Here is a 25,262-nt window from a genome sequence, read left to right as displayed (position 1 = left end):
AAACTTCCCTTGAAAACCGCTCCATACTTTACAGCTGTTTTTAGTTTAGCGTGTCAACATACCCAAAATGTTAACATTTACTGAAAGTAAGCAGAGATCTTGCATATAATGGTCATAAATAAGTGTGTTTTCCTGTGACTCCTTCAGACCTAGAATCTGTTATACCAATGACCACTATTGTAAATGTGCGCACATGGGCATGGTAGAAAAGAGGGCACCTGAACAGCCGTACAGATATAATATAATAGAGCAATAGTGATCTAACCAGTGGAGAGCCAACAGATATTCAAGTGGTCCGATGAACGTGTCAGCGGGGGATTGTGCTCAGAGCCACTACATTGTCAGCCCAGTGCTTTTCAGACAAAGCAGTCACACCAAAAAATATACACACCCCCCCCCCCCCCTACCTACTGCCCCTCCACCCTCTTATGACACTAGCCTGGCGTCACGCCGGTACCTCAGAATTGGTGGCATTGTTTAACTCAAAGCTAGAATTTCATCCCAACACTGCCTTGAAATGGGCTGAAACGATCAGACCGTCAGTTCAGCATTGATTTTGTCAGTCTACAGTGATGACTGTATATCATAATGAAGTCCCAGGTCCTCGGGTCGTTTACATGTACTGCATGACTTTTACATTAGTCAGTTGCTCCCTAGCAGCAGTCTAAGGCCCCGTGCACGGTCCGTGATATGGGCGCGGACAGCCGTCCGCATTTGCGGGCCGTGCTCCCATTATAAGGTTTATAATGGAAGGTTTCTACAGAAGGTATATTCACGGGAAGGCGTCCGTGCCGTGGAAACCTTCCAGAAAAAATAGGCCATGTCTTATTTTTTTATTTTACGGACCGTGCTCTCATACTTTATATTGGGAGCACGGCCCGCAAATGCGGACGGCTGGCTGTGGCCGGCCGTGTCTGTAATCACGTTAGCCTTAGAAATTAATGGGTCTGTAATTACGGATGAAACCTACGGTCGTCTGCATGGGGCATAAAACTGACCCTTTCTCAGCACGGAATATTATTATAAAAGGTGACCGCTTAGGCCAGGTTCACACTGAGTTTTTTGCAGGAGGAAAATCTGCTTCAAAATTCCGTTTGGAATTTTGAGCCAGATTTTCCTCTGCCTGCTCGCCGATTTTCGTGCCGTTTTTCACCCGCGGGCAAAAAACACCGCAAAATACGCTTCTTCTGCCTTCCATTGATGTCAATGGGAAGCCAGAAGCGTAAACGCCCGAAGATAGGTCATGTCCCTTCTTTTTCCCGCGAGCTGGTTTTTCCGCTCGTGGGGAAAAAAAACGCCTCCGCCTCCCATTGAAATCAATGGGAGTCATTTTCGGCCGTCTTTTTGGCGCATTTTCCGCGTCAAACGTGTAAAAAAAAAAACTGTGTGAACTGGCCCTTAGGGCTCATTCAGATGAGCGTGAATCTCGCTCATGTTCTGTGCGTTGAAATATCGCGCAGCAGACGGCCCCATTGATTTCAACGGGGCTATTCACACGTGTGGGAGTCTTCATGCAGCGAGTGTCCGTTGCGTGAAACTCTGTGACTGTCGAATATTGGTGCGTTTTCACGCACCTAGAAGTCAATGGGTGAGTGAAAACCACGGACCGCACACGCATGCACATCCGTATGCTGTCCGCGTTCCTCGCATCAGTTACATTGAAAAAAAAAAGCGCTTGCGAGTGCGTGAAAAACACAAAGCACACTGATGCAAAAACGCAGCGCATAGGGACAGATTTGCGTGCGGTTTTTACGCGCGTAAAATCTGTCACGCTCGTGTGAATGTAGCCTTAGAGTCTACTGCTAAGGCGCAAGTGTCATGTGACTATAATGCGGGAAGAAGGTGCAAGTCATGACATCTGTCGACATTTAAATTCCTTTAAGGGGTTCTCTACTTGGACAATCCCCACTTATTCGAAAGGTCCCTAGACAATAAGCGCATCACAAAGTGTCCTCCAGCTAGTACCCCCAGTGATCAGCTCTAATCTGGGGGGGTAGCCCGCAGTAAGTGTTTAATTTCCCTGAAGCGCCACCACAGGGGAAATTTAAGTATTAGGCTGGGTTCACACAAGCATGTTACGTCCGTAAAGGACGGCACATATTTCGGCCGCAAGTCCCGGACCGAACACAGTGCAGGGAGCCGGGCTCCTAGCATCGTAGTTATGTAATCAAGTATTCAGAATCCTGACACTTCTGACTCTCTTCTATGAGATTTCCAGCAAGGGAAACAAAATCTCGTTTACCTCCGTAATCTCGCGAGATTTTGTTTCCCTTGCTAGAAAGCTCAAAGAAAATGGTTTCCGTTTCTTTCAGTCAGGGCTCCGTTCATGGGTTCCCCTGACGGAGAGCTCAGATGAAACCCATGAATGGAGCCCTGACGCAGATGTGAACGAAGCCTTAGCACAGTCTGAGATGAATAATATACATGTATACATTTCCTACATAAATAGTCAATAGATTGTCTTAATAGTGTCCGCTGCGGAAGTCCTGCTATACTTACCATGACGACGCGTCCCTCCGACGGCCTGACGTTCTGCAGCCCTGGGATGACATTTCATCCCATGTGACTGCTGCAGCCGGTCCCATGGGATGAAACGTCAGCCCAGTAGGTCAGCCTGGAGGAAGAAACATGGAATTCAGGGTAAGTATAAGATTTTTTTTTTTCTGAGTTGGGATTTTTGCTGCGAAATTGCAGCTTTTCTTTTGCAAAAATCGAATCATCTGGTATTTGTGGCAGGTTTTGTTCAATTCTCATCCACTCTACTGTAATTATGCTGCGGATATTCCGCATCGGATTTTGTTACAGAAAATCTGCAGTATTTACGCTACGTGTGAACCTGGCCTTGGACTTCTAAACAGTAAAACAAGAGCAACAATGACATGGCAGTGAATCTGATTCAAGGATTAATATAGCAATGATCGAGAGAGGGTTCCTGCAATCAATTGTTCATGCAGTTGTTCAAACCCCCCCTCTCATCAGTTTCCATTGGGCCTTATTCACACAGTGCAGTTTTTTTTTTAATGCAGATCTTGAAGCCACAACCAGGTGTATATGGTTAAGTATATAAGAAAGATTTGCAATGTGTAAATATCTGTTGTCAGCAGCACAACCCCTGTTTACACGAGTGGATGTGCTGCCAACCAACAATAATTTCTATCCCCGCAAAAAAGTTGCGATCAATGACAAACCAGCGTTTTGTTTTCTTTCGTTTGAACAGCGGGCATGTTTACACTGGGCAATGATTGGGAACGAACAATCGTACCAGTGAAAAAAGGACCTTAACTAAGCCTCCCAATGTACAGTACAATTCAGGACATTACAGCGCATGTGGATGGGCAAATGGTGGCCCAACAAAGGGTTAATTTGCTGCTCAGAATAAACCGGACATTAAGGAGATTTATCAAAATTACTGCAAGGCAAAACTTAAGTGGTTACCTATAGCAACTAATCACATTCCACCTTTAATTGTTCAGAGGCCCTGAAAGCAACAACACATTCTTTAAATTAATCTCTACTGCGGTTTGTGTTTCAGCCACATGGGGGAGACATTGCAGCAGTAACGCAGATGTGAGTAATTCAAAGTGGCCTAAAATAAAGAAAGCCATAGGTACTTTACAAACGAAGGAAAAAACCTACTTAAAATATTAATTCACGTATAAAAGCAACAAATTGTGATGGCTGATGCAATTGTATAAAAAAAAACATTATGCTATAGTAGATTTTTCTCATTCCATTATAACTGGACAAGAATTTTTATGCAGTAGTAGTGTGAGAGCGCTGCCATTTGTGATATTTGCTACTGGAAAAGCATTACATTTGTAGCAACATGTTTGTGTGTACAGAAGTAGCAGAGTTGTGTATGTCACTTAACACATCGTGCTCTTTGCATGAGTTGTGTTATCTGTGGTTTTACATAGGACTGCAGGTAAATCAACTGCCTGATCTCTACTCCGTGAGAGATCAAAGAAACTTATATGACAAATTCAGCTCGACTATACCTGTATATGGTATTTAAAAAAAAAAGAAAAACGTTTAAATCCCGTGCTAAATCTAAAAACCTGCAGTGGAGTCGGGAATTATGTCATTAGTGCTTAGTGACATCATAGCATACCTCCCAACTTTCAAGTATCGGAAAGAGAGACAACCGATGTGGCGTGGCTATTTTTTTCCTTTGAAGCCACGCCTCTAACCCCCCCTAATCCGCGCCCACACACACCCGGTTCAGTCCACACAGTATCATGCTCCCATAGTGTCTCCCCACAGTATAATGCCCCCATAGAACCCCCCACACAGTATAATGCCATTATAGCTGCCCTCTACACAGTATAATGGCAAATAGCTTCCCCCCGCACAGTATAATGCCCCCATACAGTAAAATTGCCCACCCAGATGCCCCCATAAAGTATAATGCCCAATAGCCACCCCCATACAGTATAATGCCCCCATACAGTATAATGCCTACACAGAGGCCCCCTTACAGTATAATGCTCCATAGTGCCACAATGACCTGTAGGCAGTGCCCACATAGTGACACAGTGCACATGTAGATGGTGCCTATATAGGGCCACAGTACCCATAAAGATAGTGCCAGTGCCCACATAGTACCACAGTGCCCAGATATTACGTGCCAGTGCCCATGTAGATAGTGCCACACCCCCCTTGAAGATAGCACCACTTTGCCTGTAGATACCGCTAACACCCCCTGAAGATAGTTGCCAGGGGTTCGGACAGCACTAGGCAGTAGTTGGGTGCACGAGTAGGGACCCAATCCAATATGTTTAGCAAGAGAAGTACTCGGCACACCAGTTTGGAGTAAAATACGTAATTATTTTAAATTTATATGTCAATATGCATGTGCACATGCATATTGACATATAAATTAAAAAGAATTAAAGAGGCTCTGTCACCAGATTCTCAAATCCCTATCTCCTATTGCATGTGATCGGCGCTGCAATGTAGATAACAGTAACGTGTTTTTTGTTTTTTTTTAAAACGTTCATTTTTGGCCAAGTTATTATATATATATATATATATATATATATATATATATATATATATATATATGCAAATGAGGTTTGAAATGGACAATTGGGCGTTTTTTTTTCGTTATGTCCAACTGGGCGTGTATTGTGTTTTTAACTGGGCGTGTTTACGTGTATGACGCTGACCAATCAGTGACCAGTCAGCATCATACACTCATCTCCATTCATTTACACAGCAGCGATGTGCTCCGCATACACAGAGATTAACGTTAATCAAGTGTCCTGATAATGAATACACATGATCATCCAGCCTGGACGTCATGTGTATTCAGAATCCTGACACTTCTGACTCTTTGAGATTTCCAGCAAGCCACTCGTAATCTCGTTTACCTCCGTAATCTCGCGAGATTATGAGTGGCTTGCTGGAAATCTCACAGAAAAGATTCAGAAGTGTCCTGATAATGAATACACATGACGTTCAGGCTGGATGATCATGTGTATTCATTATCAGGACACTTGATTAACGTTAATCTCTGTGTATGCGGCTGCACATCGCTGCTGTGTAAATCAATGTAGAGGAGTGTATGATGCTGACTGGTCACTGATTGGTCAGCATCATACACGTAAACACGCCCAGTTAAAAACACAATACATGCCCAGTTGGACATAACGAAAAAAAAACGCCCAGTTGTCCATTTCAAAGCTCATTTGCATATATATAAAATAGCTCATAACTTGGCCAAAAATGAACGTTTTTTAAAATACGTTACTGTTATCTACATTGCAGCGCCGATCACATGCAATAGGAGATAGGGATTTGAGAATCTGGTGACAGAGCCGCTTTAAGAATTTCACTCCAATTTGGTGTGCTGAGTACTTCTCTTGCTAACCCCCTGAAGATAGCTCCATTGGGGCTCACTCTAGGAGCGGAATCCCCAGCCAGAGCATCGGCTACGCTATGGCCAGGGATTCCGCTCAAGGAGGAGCCCCTGACTTCACTGTCAATTTATGGATAGTGATGCCAGGGTGCTTCATCAGGAGAGGAATCCCCTGCAACGCTCTGGCCCGGGGATTCTGCTTTAGGAATAGCCTCTGACGTCACTGTCTGTGGAAGCGATTAAAATAATGTTTAAATGAATTCATTTTGTGCAGCGCCCATCTTGCCTCGAGTTTCTATCTTGGTTCTTTTGTAATGAATAGGAAAGTCATTACTCCTTTAAGACAGGTTTTTGTGTTTCTAAGTTGAGCTATCTTTGACCTTGGTTCCCATACGAAGCTTGGAAGGAAGGAACAGGGAGTGAGATAGAAGGAGGAGACATGCTCACACATGCATGTAGGTATGTCTCCCCCCCCCCCCCATCTTAATAGAATGATCTACTGTATTGTATGCTTGCCAAGAAAGATAAGGCCACCTGCAAACCCTGATGGGTGAAGATCTATAATAATGCATTTGGAATGTATCGTATGTCTGTAATTGGCTGAATTTGAAATATTGTAACATTGCCTCTGATTGGTTAACCTCAAGCCTACACCCCTTTTGAATAATATTATTGTAATTGAGTTTGGCAATAAACCAGAGAGGAGTATTTTGAGCATACCAGCAGTGTCTGTGTGTTATTCCTCCTCTCCGATATAGCGATAAAAGATGATTTGAAACTGGATAAATCACTGGAGGGTGGGTATCGGTTGACATACCCATTACAAATTTCAGTCTAATATATTTTGGCCCATGATTGCGCTAACAGTTTGGTGCCAAAACCCGGGAGATTGCTTGTCCCATAGCTGTCGCTGGAGGCCTGGCGGCATTTGCATCAGTGAATATTAAAAACCGGCTGGTACGTAAGAAGCTTATTCTTACAAACATTTTTCACTCATTCACTGCTGAGGCTGGAATTAGCTCTCATGACGTCGCATCTCCTGAACACAGTAATTTATCCAGAAGTATGTTGAAAGCTTTTTGTGTGATGAATTATTGCAGATACGTACGTTATCTTGAGTTGTTGTACAGATGTGTGAATCTTGAGGTTCATGGTATGAGAGAATTTTTGTCAGCATTGGGAATTGAAACTCTTTAATATTGTGAGAACAGAAGCTGTGAGAAGTGAGTGCGTGACCCCCCTCCTGTGGAATGGTGATGATGTAGTGAGGAAAAAAAGAGGAAAAGAGAAAGCTGGATGCTGTGTAGTGAACCTGCAATTAACTGTTTTGTTTTGATTTGTGTATTGTTATAGCTCTGTTGGCAATTTCATTTATTATTTGGCTGTTGTGTAGAAACTGTTAAGGATTAAGGGGAATGTTATCCTGTTGCCTGCTTGTTCTGAGAGTAGGGGAACCCCCGACTTGGCGAGAATCGCAGACTACTGACTCATTGGTACTACAAGTGTTCGTCGGTGACACAACTGTCCAAATAGACAGACTGCGAGTATAGCAGAGACTCGCGAACATCGACAGACTGCACGTTTATAGCAGCGAGTCTGGGACAGAGGAGTTGGATATTAGTCGGTGATATCCTGTAGATAGTACCAGTAGTACCGCCAGGATCTCAGAGGGCAGAGCGGGAGCCCAGTGGCATACAGCCAAAGAAATTGTGACAAACAGGGGAAGACAGACGCTATAACTACTACAGAGGGGTCCCGTAATAATCAGGTTCTTTGTCAGGATTGTAATGGTCAAATGAATATATATGAAAGTGCATGTGAGAAGTTTGAGAAGTGTGTATGTACCAATACCAAGTGCAATAGGCAAAACTTTGAATGTTGTATTGAGTATACGTTTCTAGCACTCACTGCCAGCTTTTAATATTATGTGTAAGGGTCCTTAAAAACCACCAGTTGTATGGATTGTCAGACTGCCATAAGGTAGGAATCAGTACAGACTGATTTCTAGCATGCTTTTGATAATCCGACATATAGATTGTTGTAGTAGTATAACTACCTACACAAATTATAGTGAAGGACATTGGTATTGGCGCACACCCAAGGCCCTTAAAGAAATCATTACCAACATACATAGCAAATCCCCAGATTACAACCCACAGAGTGAATGGCTGATTGGGGAGGATGAGATATATGTGATCAAATGAGTTGATTGCTCAAAAATGTAGGTTGTGTGGACGTTAATAAATGGCTGTTTGTAAATAGACAGTGTAAACTAATCCGGAGTGCTGCGTATAAGGAATTGATGATGATGATGACTAATGTAGATTGTGACGGGGAGGGGGGCCGTGTGATGTTACATGTGCAGTGGGAAGTCTGAAAGGCAGACTGATATAAGCTTATACATTGAGCATGGACTGATGAGACAAGTGACCACAATATTGCATTGATTTTAGATCTATATTGCATGCTCTCATTCTTAACAGCAGTACTGTGTAAAATTTTTAGTGTCTTGTGTATGGGGTTAAATTTAAGTCATTCCAGAAAAGCATGGGTCTGAAGAAAAGGGGGGTTATGTGTGTGAGGAGACAGGAGGAGGCAGGCTGCCTGGCTGCTTGCAGTGATTAGGAATGTTACCTATCTTTGCGCATGCGCTGTTGTCCGTAAGTATAGAGGGAGTTAAATATTACAGCTGCTGAATATGCATAAAAGATAAAAGTTACGTTACATATTCATGTGTTATGATATGATCAGATTTAATGTTTTGAATTTGGTTCAAATGAATTAAAATATAGATATTGTGAGACACGGGGTCTTGAAAATGTATGTACCCCCACTGTTCCCTACTCCAACATATAGTTTATTGGTTTGCAGTAATTAATATTAGCAGATATATTATTTTCTGTTTATTGGATAAAGGATTACAATTGTTATTTTTGTTTTTACACATGCAGGCAAGTGCTATAGTACTGCCTAAATGTTATTTTTGAAAATGTGAGATGTTTTAAAAGTAAATGGTTGAAGGTTATTTGAAAGATAAAATTTAGTTTTGTCAGGAGAAAGTAATTTTTGTTCCAGGCTATTGTGTATTACAGGGGGCCAAACTAGTGCCCCCGGATAGAGTGCCCAACCTCACTATGTTGAAATGTAATTTTGAAGCCTGCTACATTACTACCGCAGAGTCCAAAAAGGAGGGAGTAGTGATGAGACTGATCAGGTACAATTTTTTGTGTGTTTTGTTTTGATTTTGAATTAATGAATTTGGTTCTATGAGGTCTACAAAATGTGTGTGAGACCCCAATGAGTAATCCAGATTAAATGCGTAAGAGAGTAACCCAGATTTTGAGTTTTTCTGTGTAGATGGTCACAGATCCTTCCAGAACGGTGAATGTGGCACTGGGTATTCTGTTCTGTAGTCTCCACCCAATATGAGGTATTGTGTAAGAGACCAACCCCCTCCAGCAAATCTGCACAGGAGGCCGAGGTGACATCACTCACAGATGAGCCTTTACAGATTATAGATGGGAAGGAGGTGAAAATGACCTGAACATTATTAATTTTATGCCAGATTTAAGTAAAATAATTTGTTTGTTTTTGTATTAATCAGGTATTTACAGGACCTGGTGGGGGTGGGGTTTACAAGTGTTCTGGATCATCAGATGAATGTGGAAAGAAACAAAACTTCACCCTTTTGAAATAGTTTATATGCAACATGGGTATCCAATGTAAATTTATAATGAAGAAATACTTAATCATATACAGTATGTACAAGACAGGATACGGTGCACCATGTAAATTATCCAGAAACCAAGCTCACCTTCTTGTTCATCTCAAGGAGCGGAGCTGGAGGTGCTCGATGAGGCTTGTAACCTGGCAGAAGGTAAGACGGCCGACATTTACACTGACTCTAGGTACGCTTTTGGCATCGCCCATGATTATTGGCCCATTGGTAGTAGGACTTTTGTTGGATCATCGGGTAAGCCAATTGAGAGAGCAAGAGAAGACAGACCTGGCAAATAGGGTATGTGCAGCCAGGTGTCAGTAAATTGGCTTGTCCCTGGATACAATAATGCCACCACTAGGTTTGTAGCAGCCGGCATGATGTGCGCACGGCATGACATAGGTAAAACAGCAAAGGTACCTGTGAAAAGTGAAGCCCGGCCAGATTACCCATCCCAGCGACTGCAGAACATACAACTACCCGAGGTAGAAGTGTATGACAATGTGCTCGTGTGTGTAGATCTGTTCTCAGGGGGGCCTGAAGCCCGGCCGGTACCTTCCCCACCGCAGAAGTTGTGTGTAGTGACAGGGGAATCATTTTTATCCCAAGTATTGTACTGGTGTTTGTACAATAAGATGTCAGCAGTTCTCCAGATGTTATCCCAAAGTTAGTTTGTTTGATAACAGTATTCAAGAAGTGTTGTGGGAATATTGAATACTCAGGTTAGGTTGTATGTAAAGTTCTGGATCAGCGTGCCTTAGCATTGGACTATTGGAGGCATGTGTCAGTGTTATAATTTGTAAATGATAAACTCCTCAGTGGAAGTAGATTCCTATTGCACAATACCAGTTTTGCTGAGGATTGAACCTGCTGTTTGATAATAAAATTCTGTGCAGCATATATATATATATATATATATATATACATATAAATCCAAAAAATGAGCAGCAACTCCAATATAAAGGGTGAAAAAAGTGGGTACTTTATTGCCTGTGTAACGTTTCAGCTCCGTTCACTGGAGCCTTTCTCAAGCAAATGACACAGTGTGAGATCTCACAATATAACAGGACGTTAATCAAGCAGTGTTACAACAGTAATCAAGGAAAAAGTAGCAAAAATTGTAGAGTAACCAATACATAGCATAAGATACAACATTGGTGTGTGTCAGAGAATTACAATAGTGTGCACAATAACTGTATTAATACATACAGGCCGATCTATATACATAAAATATGTAAACAAGACTTATGTAAACAGGTGTGACGTGGGTTAAAATTAAACAAATCACCTCTCATTAACTCACAGTGTAGCGCCGAAAACGGCATCCGAACAGCGTAACTGCGCATGTCCGAAAGTTATTCTAATTGTGAGAAACAGGATACCAGCGGCGCATGCGCCATGGAGGAATGAAGCCATGGCGGCCATGATAAGTAAGGGGAATAGACTACAGACGCCAGAAGGCGTATAACAGTACAAGATATGGGTATGGGGACATAATATACCTCTCGGTCATCCCGATATTATAGAGGAACGTATTATAATAGACATAGTGGCGCTAAGGAAAACGATTATCAAGGAGAGGCCCGTATGGAATGTGCATTAGAAGTCATGTGACACGGGTCATGTTAAACCCATGTGCCAGAAAGCTAAGGAAGCCTCAAAAAGCACATTAAGGGTATGTTCACACGGCCAATTTACGGACGTAATTCGGGCGTTTTTGCCCCGAATTACGTTTGAAAATAGCGCCTCAATAGCGCTGACAAACATCTGCCCATTGAAAGCAATGGGCAGACGTTTGTCTGTTCACACGAGGCATATATTTACGCGACGCTGTCAAATGACGGCACGTAAATAGACGCCCGCGTCAAAGAAGTGACCTGTCACTTCTTTGGCCGTAATTGCAGCCGTTATTCATTGACTCCAATGAATAGCAGCGCTAATTACGGCCGTAATGGACGCGGCGTTCAAGCGCCTGCACATGCCGGTACGGCTGAAATTACGGGGATGTTTTCAGGCTGAAACATCCCCGTAATTTCAGCCGTAACGGACGCCCTCGTGTGAACATACCCTAAAGGTGAAGGGGAGTGAACACAACGGTCATCGTTCGATAACCATAGTACACACCCCAAAAAATGTGGGGTACCAGCAACAAGAACATGCGTTCGCATACTCCGTAGCTAGAGGGACTCCACATAACACCCTAAAAGAGGGGACCAGAGCCTGGCAAAGACTATATTTGCATTAGACCAAAAATGGGCATCCAATAAAGATTTCCAATCAGGGGACCCATATATCAGAGAGGTATATGTAATAAAAACACATCAAGTTACTCTACAATAGATAACAAGGAGCAACAAACACCAATGAGAAATCGTAGAGGTGACGAAAATACAGATGTGGTTCATCTGAAAATAAAGAAAAAGATTGTTAATAAATGTCATCTTTGTAACATAATATAACAGGAGGAAATAAGAGGAAAAAGAAAATCATAAAATCATAAAACTGAAGGCAAATGTCAGAGACCGGGTCCAAAAGGCATCACAGGGGAAATGGCCTCAGACAAGACCACCTAGAGCAAAGTCTACATTGAGCCCGTGTGGTTTAAGAGAATTGAGTCTACTGATCCATTGGAGTTCACGGATCTTGAGTGCTTTTGATCTGCTACCCCCTCTCCTCAGAGGAGGAATGTGGTCCAAAATCCAAAACCTTAAATGGTTTTCTTGGTGTCCCATGTCGGTAAAGTGTTTAGAAACGGGTAGGTCCAACCTCTTTTTTCTAATGGTGTATCTGTGTTGGTTAAAGAGGCTCTGTCACCAGATTTTGCAACCCCTATCTGCTATTGCAGCAGATCGGCGCTGCAATGTAGATTACAGTAACGTTTTTATTTTTTTTAAAACGAGCATTTTTGGCCAAGTTATGACCATTTTTGTATTTATGCAAATGAGGCTTGCAAAAGTACAACTGGGTGTGTTTACAGTAAAAGTACAACTGGGCGTGTATTATGTGTGTTACATCTGTGCGTGTTTACTTCTTTTACTAGCTGGGCGTTAGGAATGGGAGTGTATGATGCTGACGAATCAGCATCATCCACTTCTGTTCGTTAACACCCAGCTTCTGGCAGTGCAGACACACAGCGTGTTCTCGAGAGATCACGCTGTTACGTCACTCACTTCCTGCCCCAGGTCCTGCATCGTGTCGGCCACATCGGCACCAGAGGCTACAGTTGATTCTGCAGCAGCATCGGCGTTTGCAGGTAAGTAGCTACATCGACTTACCTGCAAACGCTGATGCTGCTGCAGAATCAACTGTAGCCTCTGGTGCCGATGTGTCCTCGCTCGTCCGACACGATGCAGGACCTGGGGCAGGAAGTGAGTGACGACACAGCGTGATCGCTCGAGAACACGCTGTGTCTGTGCACTGCCAGAAGCTGGGCGTTCTGAAGAGAAGTGGATGATACTTCTATACACAACGCCCAGCTAGTAAAAGAAGTAAACACGCCCCGATGTAACACACATAATACATGACCAGTTGGACTTTTACTTTAAACACGCCCAGTTGGACTTTAGAAAGCCTCATTTGCATAAATACAAAAATGGTCATAACTTGGCCAAAAATGCTCGTTTTTTAAAAATAAAAATGTTACTCTTATCTACATTGCAGCGCCGATCTGCTGCAATAGCAGATAGGGGTTGCAAAATCTGGTGACAGAGCCTCTTTAAGTCTAGTCTTGAGGTCAAGTGTTGTCTCACCAACGTAGAGCAATTTGCAAGGACATTGGAGAACATATATAACATGGTCACTGTCACAGGTAAGGAAATGTCGTATGTTGTACGTTTTATTGGTAGTAGGGTGCGTCAAATGAGATCCCTTATGAATAAGTTTACAGTTGACACAACTGAGGCAAGGGAAGCATCCTAGTTTAGGGGATGTGAGGTATGTCTGTCTACTCACCCTCTGTGGCCCCATGTCAGCTTTCACAAGTTTATCTTTCAGGTTAGGCGACCTACAATAGGAGAACAAAGGAGGTTTGGAAAATTCAGGAATGTGTTGCAAGCAATTTCCCAGCATGGGCCAGTGGCGGCAGATAATATCAGAAATATGTCCACTTTCTTCACTGTATGTAGAGATGAATGGTATACGTTCAAGTCTAGGCTTGAATGTTCGAGGTGTAAGGAGTGTGTCCCTTTCTAGGTGTTGTACCTTGTGGCGATGTTCATTCAGCAGACGTTGTGGATAGCCACGTCTCTTAAATTTATGGACCATCGTGTCAATAGAATCTATAGCACTATCAGTGTTGCTAACAATTCTTTTCACACGCATGAATTGGCTAGTGGGCAAACTCCTAACCATTTTACTGGAGTGGTTACTGTGAAAATCAAGCAGGTTATTACAGTCAATGGGTTTCACGTATAGTGCGGTTGAGAATGTGTCTCCTTCTAGTGTGACTAGAACGTCAAGAAATTGCATCTGTATGTCAGAGTGTACCATGGTAAATTTCACAGTCTCATCTATCTGGTTCAAGTAAGTGTGGAACTCATGTAAATCTGTCAGATCACGTGTCCAATTAGGAAAATGTCGTCAATATAACGCCACCATCTGAGGACATGTATAAACAGGGGGGAATTATAGATCAATGTTTCCTCAAGTGAGCGCATATACATGTTGGCATAGGTGGGTGCCATGTTCGAGCCCATCGCAGTACCTTGTAGCTGATAAAAGAAATTGTTGCCAAAGAGAAAGTAATTACGTCTCAAAATAACATTCAGTAACTGTATCAGAAATAGACGACAATCAGTAGTGTATTCAGAATCAGATAGAAAACGTTTGACAGTAGAAATGCCCCTAGTGTGGTCGATGACCGTGTATAAGCTAGTTACATCAAAAGACACAAGTCTCAACTGGGTACCTGGAGGGAAAGTAACATCATGTAATTTACACAAAAAGTCAGAGGTATCTCTAATGTAGGAGCTAGCTTCTAATGCATATTTCCTCAGAAAATGCTTCCATGGAGGAAGTGAAACGTTGCTGTGTTGGGTGAATAAATTTCATTTTTTGCTATTGAGTGCTGCTTCTTTGCTCTATTTTTTCATATACCATATTGGGAGAACGTCACTCCCTGTTATTTGAAGCTTAGCACCAGCCGCATTTGGTTCTCTGTACAGTGCTGCTCCTATCATGTGTTTGATCCTATATATATATATATATATATATATATATATATATATATATAATCCAAAAATCAGGCAGCACTCCAAGGTATAAGCAAGGTAGAAAAAGGTGCTTTATTGGTCCATATACACACGACGTTTCAGCTCAACACAGGAGCCTTTCTCCTGTGTTGAGCTGAAACGTCGTGTGTATATGGACCAATAAAGCACCTTTTTCTACCTTGCTTATACCTTGGAGTGCTGCCTGATTTTTGGATTCTACTACAGCAGGTCTGTTAGCCCTGACCTGGGCAGGTCGGCACCCACCTATGATTTACAAGGCTGTGCGGCTGACATTGTATTTGGACTTTATATATATATATATATATATATATATATATATATATATATATATATATATATACAAAAGAAGAAAAATCAGTTTGCATGTATCACTTTTAGTTACTGCCCAATGTGAATGTTAAATATAAATATGTCATTGTTAATGTTTCTCTTCAACTGAATTATCCGATTAAGATCAATTAATGATTATGCGATGAAACGCTTGTTCTCCACAGGAAGTCTCCAACTGGGAGCGTGAGGCGTGAAAACCAGATTCTAATGGAATGTGGACGGATAAAGGAAGGTAAACCGGTAGCATCCAAGGCACTCTTGATGGCACTTGCATTGATGGTGTGTGACCTCACATATGCCCCCAAGACTGCAAGGATGGATTTGGTATGTCCCAAGTTTTACAGCTGTTGCTGCTAAATTCTGTTACAGCTGTTTGCTTTGCCTACAGAACAGTCCTGGCAGACCGGTGCCAACCTTATCATCACACCCGCCTCCCACAAAGAGAAGAGACCTTGAGAGGTCCAGAATGTCCTACAGGCTGTTTTAAAATGTGTTGCATTATATTTGCTTCTGAGCTTCATATTTTGAGGCCTGCCAAAACTTTTACAATGCCTTGCAGCAAAGGCTCAAATAATTACCCACCAGGCCTGGATCCTGTGATTAAGTCTAAGTGAAATGAGCATGGGTTAAGTAAGTCCACAAGGGGGGATAAGCCCTTCTTTAAATACCTGGCTTGGATACAAAATGTCCTCAAATAAACAAAAGGTGGGAAATGTGAAAGTGATTCAAATAATGTTTAAATTAATTCGTTTTGTACAGCGGCTACCTTGCCTTGAGTTTCCATCTTAGACAGGGTTTTATGTTTTTAAGTTGAGCTATCTTTGATCTTGGTTCCCATACGAGGCTTGGAAGGAAAGAACAGGGAGTGAGATAGGAGGAGGAGACATGCTCACATATGCATGTGAATATGTCTCCCCCATCTTAATAGAACGATCTATTGTATGCTTGCCAAGAAAGATAAGGCACCTGCAAACCCTGATGTGTGAAGAATTATAATGATGCATCTGGAATGTATCGGGTGTCTGTGATTGGCTGAATTTGAAATATTGTCACATTGCCTCTGATTGGTTAACCTCAAGCCTACACCCCTTTTGAATGATATTATTGTAATTGAGTTTGGCAAGAGACCAGAGAGGAGTATTTTGAGTATACCAGCAGCGTCTGTGTGTTATTCCTCCTCTCGGATATATCGATAAAACATATGAAACTGGATAAATCACTGGAGGGCAGGTATCGGTTGACATATCCATTACAAATTTCAGTCTAATATATTTTGACCCATGATTGCGTTAACACTGTTCATATATGGACAGTGACGCAATGGGCTTCTCCAGTTGGGGAATCCCTAGCTAGAGCGTCAGCAATGCTCTGGCCGAGGATTCCGCTCCAGGAGGAGCCACTAACGTCACTGTTCATATATGGATAGTGATGCCAGTGGCTTCTCCAGGAGGGGAATCCCCAACTAGAGCATCGGCAACTCTATGGCTGGGGATTCCACTTCAGGAAGAGCCCCTGACGTCACTGTCCATATATGGACAGTGACATCAGGGGCACCTCCTGGAGTGGAATCCTCGGCCAGAGCATTGCTGACGCTCTGGCTGGGGATTCCCCTCCTGGAGAGGCTGTCTGTATGTGGTCAGCTTGGAGACGGGCTTTGGTCTGTTGGGAGGTTTCAGCATGTCGGACAGCAGCCATGTGCTTTGATGCAGGAGTCTGTTGTCCTTTTTGGAGGCATGACTGGTTTGAAAGGGCTGAAATCCAGTATAGGTCTAGTGTAGTATAGGTACAGTTCGTTCATGGCGAGTAAAGAAACATAGCTGGATTGTTATGGAAACCCGGTGTAAAACTATGTGTATATCAGTGAGGCTAAGAATGAAGAACCTGCGAGCTTCTATTGGCTAATACGGGTCATCTGATGTGACATGGAAGAGGACCCTTGATGTGGAAGCCAGTGGTGCCATATTTGCCTTTGTATTGCAAATTTTTGTGAATATGTCGAGAACGGTAGGCCCTAGAGAGCTCAGAGTTCCCCGGCTTCGCACAGGTCTATTTGTTTGTTGTGTGTGTGTGTGTGAGTTTGTTGGTTAAAAACGTTGTTTTCCACTGATATGCCTCAGTCTGCTGGGGAGTTTCAGCAAATTGCTGTTTGCTGTGACGTATATTGTTAGCATGGAGACGGGCTTGGGTCTGCTAAGCGGTTTCAGCAGCTCTGGCAGCAGCCATGCACTTTTCCGCAGGAGTCTTTCATCTAAGTGCAGGGTTCCTTTTTGGAGGCATGACTGGTATGGAAGGGTTTCAATTTATGAGAATGCTCAAATCCAGTATAGGTCCAGTGCAGTATAGGTACAGTGCAGTATAGGTACAGTCCGTTGACATCGAATAAAGAAAAATAGCTGGGTTGTTATGGAAACCTGGTCTAAAACTGTGTGTATATGAGTGAAGCTAAGAAGGCAGGACCTGCAAGCTTCTATTGGCTAATGCGGGTCATGTGATATGGAGGAAGGTCCTTGATGTGGAAGCCAATTGTAACGTCCGTGGTCGCTGACCACAAACTCCTTCCATCCAGTCGACACCCTTCTCTCCAGAGATGTGGAGTCCTGTTCCAGTGACCACCAGGGTGCGCTCGCAAGCTCAGTCCAGACTTAAGAAGCCAGAGCGCACGCATGTGGGAGATTTAGCTGATTGCACACAGAGCACCCTGGGCTATAAGAAGGTCTCAGCGGACCCGACGCTGTCCGGTTAGAACAGTCTGTCTGCTTGTGCGTTCATTGGATTTGTTCCAAGGGTGCCCAGGAGGCCAATCCATGCCCTCGAATTTTCTTGGCTTACGGGGAAATCGCTTGTAGCCCCATATACCCTGGCAGTTACACACTGTTGAGCGATATTTGGCCGCGCGACCTGTGTTGCTGTCAGAGTCGGCTACCTTACACTAATTCGAGAAAAATAGAGATATGACTCGCCATGAAGATATATGGTGCAGTTTCTAGGCGGAGGGCTGGGGGGCCTCACTAATACCCTGGGCCCTCAGATTTTGCCCGAGTGGTCAGTCTGCCCCTGGCTTTTGCATAAAATATACTGAATGACATTGCTACTCCAAAATTATTTAGGTCCAAACTCATTGATTCCACTAATGTCATCCTCTAGCCTGTTTCAATGACATGGCAGAAGATCACTTTTGGGTAGATTTCCCCTTTCCACTGACCATTTGCACAGGGCTTGTGGTGATAAGTAGTTAGGAAACAGATGGACATACATAGGGGCACTCCCTTTAAATGTGGAATCTTTAGGGGGTATGCATTGTGCCCTCAAAAAGTCATACCTTCAATCACTTGCACATCAGGTGGAACAAATCGCTATTGTCATTGGATACCGGCTATGACCCGCAGACATATCTCACATAGAATCAAGGACAAAGGCACACTGCTCTCATCGGCTTCATATGAGTTTTCCATTTAATTAAACTTAGCATGAGACACACAATAATTTGTCAGTGGATAGAATGAAGTTTAACCCACTGTCTTCTGACTCTTCAAGAGGTTGAAGTCACACACAGCCTGGGAAAAAAAGTTGTCAATGTCTGATAAACAGCACTTCCTGCCTATGGCATCTCAGCTTTATCTAATGGACCTAAAAGCAACCAATCAGAATCCACAATTTTTACAGTAAAATTGCAAAGAGGCCCAGTTCACCCAGGACCACACATAGACATATTTCAACATTATTTAACTTTATCCTAGGGCAGGGGTCTCAAACTCGGCCGGGTAAGTGGGCCACATATAGAAAAAATGGGAAGTTGACGGGCCGCATTACTTTCAAATTTGATACAATACAAAATTATTGTTAATCAATTCGTTATTTGAACTACTATAACACTATATTACTATAATAATAATAATAATAATACATTACTATAATAATAGCGCTAGATTTAAAATTTGAGAGATTTCTCCACGTGCTTATTTCAACAATCCATTTTTCCAGTTTAAAGAGGCTCTGTCACCACATTATACGTGCCCTATCTCCTACATAAGGAGATCGGCGCTATAATGTAGGTGACAGCAGTGCTTTTATTTTAAAAAAATGATCTTTTTTTACCACTTTATTAGCGATTTTAGATTTATGCTAATGAGTTGCTTAATGCCCAAGTGGGCGTATTTTTACTTTGGTCAGCGTCATACACTCCTCTGTACAACGCCCACTTGGTCTAATCAGTGACCAATCAGCATCATACACTCCTGTCCATTCATTTAGACAGCGCATAGGGATAATTTTAGATCGCTATGTGCTGTCTTATACTAACACATTAACGATACTGAAGTGTTTAGACCGTGAATAGACATTCCACGGGATGTCTATTCACAATCCCTGCACTTCGTTACTCTGTTTGTGGTAGTTACAGCAGAGGAAGCGTAATCTCACGAGATCTCGCTGTAAATGACAGGTTACAACGAGATTACGCTTCCTCTGCTGTAACTACCACAGACAGAGTAACAAAGTGCAGAGATTGTGAATAGACATCCCGTGGAATGTCTATTCACTGTCTAAACACTTCAGTATCGTTAATGTGTTAGTATAAGACAGCACATAAGGATCTAGCAGGATCCCTATGCGCTGAGTAAATGAATGGAGAGGAGTGCATGACTGGCCTAAGTAGAGTCATGCCCTGTTTTACCTAATGAACCTGTTCACCCCTTTCTCCTGCCCATCTCCCAATAACGACACGTGACAACCGAGGTTGGATATGAAATGGCCACAGCAGCCGTTTATTTATTTACATTATTTAAATGCAATTTAATCCGAAACATTCGGATAACTCCACCTCTAATTCACATGACCCAACATGGGTCAGAATCAGAATTAACCATAAACATATTTTAATACTTTAACAGAGCAGGGGAAGTCCTTGAAGCCATTTTAAAACCGGATTTTTCTTTAAATTAGCCATCTGCAAACCACCACCAACTCTTTACCTCCAGCCGTAAACCAGCTCGGAGGCACCGCTCACCTCTGCAGATGGCTCCAACCACCAGAAGACAACTTCAAAGGGATAACACCCTATGAAGTCTTCAAATAATATACCATTTTGGGGGACGCATACCCCCGATGCGACCCCCCCACCATTTTGTACTGACCAACCTCAAGGACTCCCCCCGCCAGCTGCCATGACATCCGAACATGCTCCAAAGAAAATGAGAACACAAGTTATGAAATTATACAACATAAATCAAATAACAAATTCATAGCCACCCCGATCCCCAGGCTACCCCTAACTTAAGGGCGGGAGGGTGGGAGCTCAGTTAGCTACCTGTTGTTCCTCCCGATGCTTCCGGCTCAATGCCGAAAACAGTGGGAAGAACAGATAACTCCCCCCGTCCCCTCCCCTATACGTTCCCTCCCCTTCCCCAACTACCTCTTCCCCTATTGGCTCTCTTCCCTCTTATAGCAGTCATGGAGGCTTCCCCTTAAGCCCTCCGCGCTGCAGTCCAGCCTCTTCTTGACTGGCCTAAGTAGAGTCATGCCCTGTTTTACCTAATGAACCTGTTCACCCCCTTCTCTTTCCCATCTCCCAATAACGACACGTGACAACCGAGGTTGGATATGAAATGGCCACAGCAGCCGTTTATTTATTTACATTATTTAAATGCAATTTAATCCGAAACATTCGGATAACTCCACTTCTAATTCACATGACCCAACATGGGTCAGAATCAGAATTAACCATAAACATATTTTAATACTTTAACAGAGCAGGGGAAGTCCTTGAAGCCATTTTAAAACCGGATTTTTCTTTAAATTAGCCATCTGCAAACCACCACCAACTCTTTACCTCCAGCCGTAAACCAGCTCGGAGGCACCGCTCACCTCTGCAGATGGCTCCAACCATCAGAAGACCACTTCAAAGGGATAACACGCTATGAAGTCTTCAAATGATATACCATTTTGGGGGACGAATACCCCCGATGCGACCCCCCCACCATTTTGTACTGACCAACCTCAAGGACTCCCCCCCGCCACAGCGAAACAGGCCTTGACTACCTTAAGCCTGTGAGTTCCTCCAAACCACCACCGCCCTCTCAATTCCTTCTGCTAAGGCCAAGCTCCACAGATCAATTCCAACCTCGGTCAAATGCACCCCATCACTACGCCAATAGTTCCCAACCCCGGACTCCAGATCCCTGTGACGAACACAAATGCCCCCATTCTTGGCAACGAATCGTGACACTGCCCGATTAACGCTATACAGCCCCCCCTGTAGATAACGCCATACAGCCCCCCTGTAGGTAACGCTATACAGCCCCCCCGTGTAGGTAACGCCATGCAGCCCCCAACCCCCCAAAAAAATGCGACCTACAGTGTGTCCTACAAAAGACATGTATCCCCTCTCCACAGGATAGGGGACACGTGTGATCGCTGGCAGCGATGGGGAGAACGGGGGACCGAAAGTCCCCCAAGTTCTCCATGACTAACCTCTGACTTCCGGAGTCTGCGCAGCTCAATAAAAATGAAAGGAGCGCCGGTCACGTATGCGCACAAGCACAACCGGCGCTCCATTAATTTCTACGGAGCTGCCAACACAGACCCCGGAAGTCCGAGGTTTGTGATGGAGAACTTCAGGGGACTTTCAGTCCCCCGTTCTCCCCATCGCTGCCAGCGATCACACATGTATCCCCTGTCCTGTGGATAGGGGATACATGTCTTTTGTTTAATGGCAGAGCGGGGAGATACCTCCCTGCTCTGCCGTAGTGTTCAGTGGCGTCGCGCTGTAGCAGCCATAGCGGCTGCTAGCGGAGCCTCCGGCCATGGTGGGGGCCCGTGCCGGCGGGCGACACGGGCCCCCTCATGCCACGGGCCCCGTAGCAGCCGCGACGGCTGCTACAGCGGTAGTTACGCCACTGGCTGCTACGTACATGTACGTGGCATGTCGTTAGGGTATTAAAGGGGTCCTCTGGACATTTCTTATTGATGGTCTATCTTTATGATAGGTTATCAATATTAGATTGGTGGGGGTCCAACTCCCGAAACACCCGCCGATCAGCTTTTTTGAAGGAGCCGTAGTACTCGTCGCCAGTAAGCGCCGCGGGCATTAAACACCGCGAAATACGCTTTCTCTGCCTCCCATTGAAGTCAATGGGAGGTCAGAGGCGTAAATGCCCGAAGATAGGGCATGTCGCTTCTTTTTCCCGCAAGGCAGTCTTACTGCTCGCGGGAAAAAGACGCCGACGCCTCCCGTTGAAATCAATGGGAGGCATTTTCGGGCCGTTTTTGACGAGTTTTGCGACGCGGTTTCCGCGTCAAAAAACTTGTCAAGATACTATGTGTGAACATAGCCTAATGCCCTTTCTTCGGGCGTTTCTGTCTCCGACTTCCCATTGACAACAATGGCAGGCAGAAAATGCGTTTTTTGCTGCGTTTTTTTGCCCACAGCCCGATGGCTAAAAAACGTCACAAAAAACGCAACGAAAAACGCGGGAAGTGTTCAAAATATGCCTCAAAATTCCGGAAGGAATTATGAGGCAGATTTTTGTGCCTAAAAACTTTTCCCTTCTCCCATGAAGTTTTTAACGTCATGTACCTGTCCTCTGCGGTCTGCACGCCCTCCATCCGTCCTGTGAGATACCTAGTACTCCGGCAATCCTGACTGTACTGTCCTCCGCCCGAAGTCTCGCGTCGTTCGTTCCCTTTAGCTCCGCCCCCTGTCCTCTGCCCTGCCTGAGTGCTCCTCCTACCACCTATCGCCGTCCTATTCAACTGTGTGGCAGACTATCAGTGCACAGTGTGCAGTGCAGCAGCTATCACCCGGCCCCCGGACCCCCCCCCCCCGCGGCTATCACCCGGACCCCCCCCCCCCCCCGCGGCTATCACGGGCCCCCGCCCCCCCGAATGCCTAGTGTTACTATTAGGCAAGAGGGGGCCCCATAGCAGCTGCTACGGCTGCTACTGTGGTAGTTACGCCACTGGGTAGCTCCATTGAGACTCCCTCCTTGACCGGGGTGGGTAGCACTGTCAAAAGTGGGGTGTGTGGGCCGCTACTACAGGGGGTTTCCACTACATGGGATTGACGGACCACTACTCACCAATGCGTTCGCAGTGCGGGATGACTGACGTCGCGAAGGAGCACTCGTCCTTCTGACAGCTCTATCCTCTCCCCGCGGGCTCACCAATGTGTTTGCATCGCCGGAGGACTGACGTCATGAAGGAGCGATCCTCCTTCCAAACGCTCTCTCCTCTCCCCGCGGGTCGCGGGCCGCATATGACAGCCTCAGGGGCCGCATGCGGCCCGCGGGCTGTGTGCTTGAGACCCCTGTCCTAGGGGATTATGTTCTTTAACGTTTTCCGCTTTGGACAATCTCTTTGTTAGGAGGGAGCCCAGAAAATAAGGTAATTACAGGTTGTCCTGCGACTAGAATCCCCAATGATCAACTATAATCTGTCGAAGAACCGGGATGCAAGTCTTCAATTTCCCTACAACAATACCCCTACAGGAGAAATGAAGCATTACACAGTGCTTATTGATATCAATTGGTTCTATGTGTAATAGAATGGATTTTTTTTTTTAACTTGGCACCAACTAGAAATGGGTGGCACCGTATTCTTATTCCTCTTGCCTATCTCACAGAACTGAGAAGAATGACAGAGATCAAAGCAGATTTCAAAACCAGCTGATGCTAAGAACTTGGGCGCCATCCTTGGCAGATGTTTTGTCCTTCCTCATGATAAGATCTGAGGGCAGTGCCAGCGAGGTATACAGTCCGCACATTTGTGATCAGCTGGGGCAGTGGGATATCATGAGGAATTGCTCTGATGCCAGCAGAACACACCTGAGCTCCTGAACCAGCACTGAGGTATGACTGCCCCTTATTGCTGCCATTATACCATCTCATTTTTCTGCTTGTCCCCTTTAATAACATAAAGTCTTCATAACAGAGCTGCTGGGCAGTCAAAATTATATTAAAGGGGTTATGTGTGGACCAAAAATTATTAGCAGTCACTGCAGTATGTGATACACTCGCTAATATACAATCCGGTCCCCGTCGCGCTGATTCTGAGATTTTTCATAGATTTTTATAGCGCTGATGGGCGACCGGAAGTCTAATTGCACAGCCTTCCTTGATGACGATACGACTCTTTGTCACGTGAACGCCATACCTACAGGTAAGTATGAAACTTTTTTCTTTACGTTCAGTCTTTCGCAGCGGACATTCCACACAATTTTGTATATTTTTTTGGCTGGAATTCCCTGCGGCGACCGGGGCGGATTTGCGGTGTGCTTTTATGCAGCGTATCCTCCCTGTGTGAACTTACCCTTAAAGTCCAGAAAACCCCTTAAGTCCGTTCACATGTTACGTAAATACTGCATTTTTTCCGCAACCGAAATTCCGCAGCAAATACAGTGGCACCAAAGTGGATGAGATTAAACAAATGTCACCCACACGCTGCGTAAAAACTGAGCGGAAAAAACACTCAGAAATTGACCTGCGGTGCAGAATTTTATTCCGCAGAATGTCAATTGTATTTGCGTAAATGCTGCTTATTTGTTGCAGGTTTTCCCCATAGAATTCAATCGGGAGGTAAATCTTTCAACAAATAGCAGTTGTTGCGTTTTTTGCAGCGGGTTTCGCTGCAAAAAACGCAACTCTGTAAAAAAAAAAAAAAGTCTGATACTTACCCAGTAGCCTGTGTTCCTTCCTCCAGCACGGCCTCCTGGGATGACGCTTCATCCCATGTGGCTGCAGCCAATCACAGGCTGTAGCGGTCTCCTGGGATAAAAACGTTATCCCAGGAGGCCGCCCGCTAGCAGGCCGGCTAAATGCTGTCGTTTTTCAAGGCGGACATTCCGGGTGAAAAACTGCACCATAGTTTGGTGCGGTATTTCCCCCGCAATTCCCTGCAGCGCACAGGACAGATACGCTGCTTCCCGTGTGAACTCAGCCTTAAAGATGAATCATTGATAATGTTCTGCAATTTTCTCACATACTTGAGAATAATTTTAAAGATCTATAATTGCTGTCAGTAAATGGAAAGATTTGTGCTTGATCCCGACATAATACTTCTCACAGCTGAGAGTTTGTTACAGTTTAATCCGGTCCAGACAAATAATCTTAAAAGCTTGGTTTCTAGACAG

General features: G+C 44.3%; 1 long non-coding RNA gene across 1 annotated transcript; it reads right to left on the bottom strand.

The window, feature by feature from the left end:
- Nucleotides 1-11,676: 11,676 nt before the first annotated feature.
- Nucleotides 11,677-22,793, bottom strand: LOC142741624 (uncharacterized). Its single transcript, XR_012881208.1, has 3 exons — nt 22,713-22,793; nt 13,530-13,581; nt 11,677-11,983 (listed from the first exon to the last, which is right to left on the bottom strand). It is a non-coding gene; the product is annotated as an uncharacterized LOC142741624 (long non-coding RNA).
- Nucleotides 22,794-25,262: the final 2,469 nt, after the last annotated feature.

This window comes from Rhinoderma darwinii, chromosome 2 (assembly GCF_050947455.1).
Source record: "Rhinoderma darwinii isolate aRhiDar2 chromosome 2, aRhiDar2.hap1, whole genome shotgun sequence".
Classification (NCBI taxonomy): Eukaryota; Metazoa; Chordata; class Amphibia; order Anura; family Rhinodermatidae; genus Rhinoderma; species Rhinoderma darwinii.
This window is presented reverse-complemented; position numbering and strand designations above follow the sequence as displayed.